Raw genomic sequence first — 851 nt, forward strand, 5'->3', positions numbered from 1 at the left:
TTTGACTCCTGAAAAGACAGAACGTTTCTATCGAAAGCTTTTCAACAAGCATGGAGTTAAAATCATTTCTCAGATTATTCCTTTCCAGACTTTGAAAAAGGAGTATAAAGCCTATGAAGCCAAGCTTTGCTGCCTGAATAGTTTTGATTTCTTCCTCACAGAGGAGAGGATCAGGCGGCTCTTACCATCGCACCTTGGGAGGCACTTCTATCAAAGAAAGAAAGTTCCATTAAGTGTGAACCCTCTGGCCAAAAACTTATCAAAAGAGATCAATAATTCTATAGGTAGAACCATCTTAAACATCTCGAAAAGTGGTTCTTGCAGTACTATATGCATGGGTCACACCCTGGAATGCAGGACCAGCACCTCGTGGAAAATGTTGCTGTCGTGAAAAATTGCCAGAGAAATGGGAGAGTGTGACATTCTTGTTTGTGAAAACCAAGAACTCAGTTGCCCTTCCCACCTTCTCATTTGTCAGCAGTCAGGATGGAGCCAAGAGAATATCCACTCCTACTCAGAAGAAAAAGAAAAAAACGGGAAGGGAGAAACACAAAGGAAAAGAACATGAAAAACAGAAGAAAAACAAAAAGCTAATGCAAGAGGGTAGCAAGGCTGCATCAGCCGGAACTACAAAATGATGTAGCACCAAAAACTGGCAGTGCCCCAGTGAGTAATCCTGGACCCCAGAAAGGAGCGGGTGCAAAACGGGGAGAAAGATTGGCCAAGGGAAAAGCCCAACTTAAACTGAAAGACAAATCTGAAGATGAAATTCCACAACTAGTACCAATAGAAGGAACTCCGGCTAGAGGAAATGTAGAGATGCAAACACATGGCACAGAAAAGACATCTCC

The 851-nt window shown here is 42.5% G+C and overlaps 1 pseudogene; it reads left to right on the forward strand.

The window, feature by feature from the left end:
- The first annotated feature begins 4 nt into the window (after positions 1–4).
- The window catches only part of LOC102490509 (ribosomal L1 domain-containing protein 1 pseudogene), a 6,302-nt pseudogene continuing 5,455 nt past the window's right edge, over positions 5–851 (forward strand).

This window comes from Tupaia chinensis, unplaced genomic scaffold (assembly GCF_000334495.1).
Source record: "Tupaia chinensis unplaced genomic scaffold, TupChi_1.0 Scaffold149335_1, whole genome shotgun sequence".
Classification (NCBI taxonomy): Eukaryota; Metazoa; Chordata; class Mammalia; order Scandentia; family Tupaiidae; genus Tupaia; species Tupaia belangeri.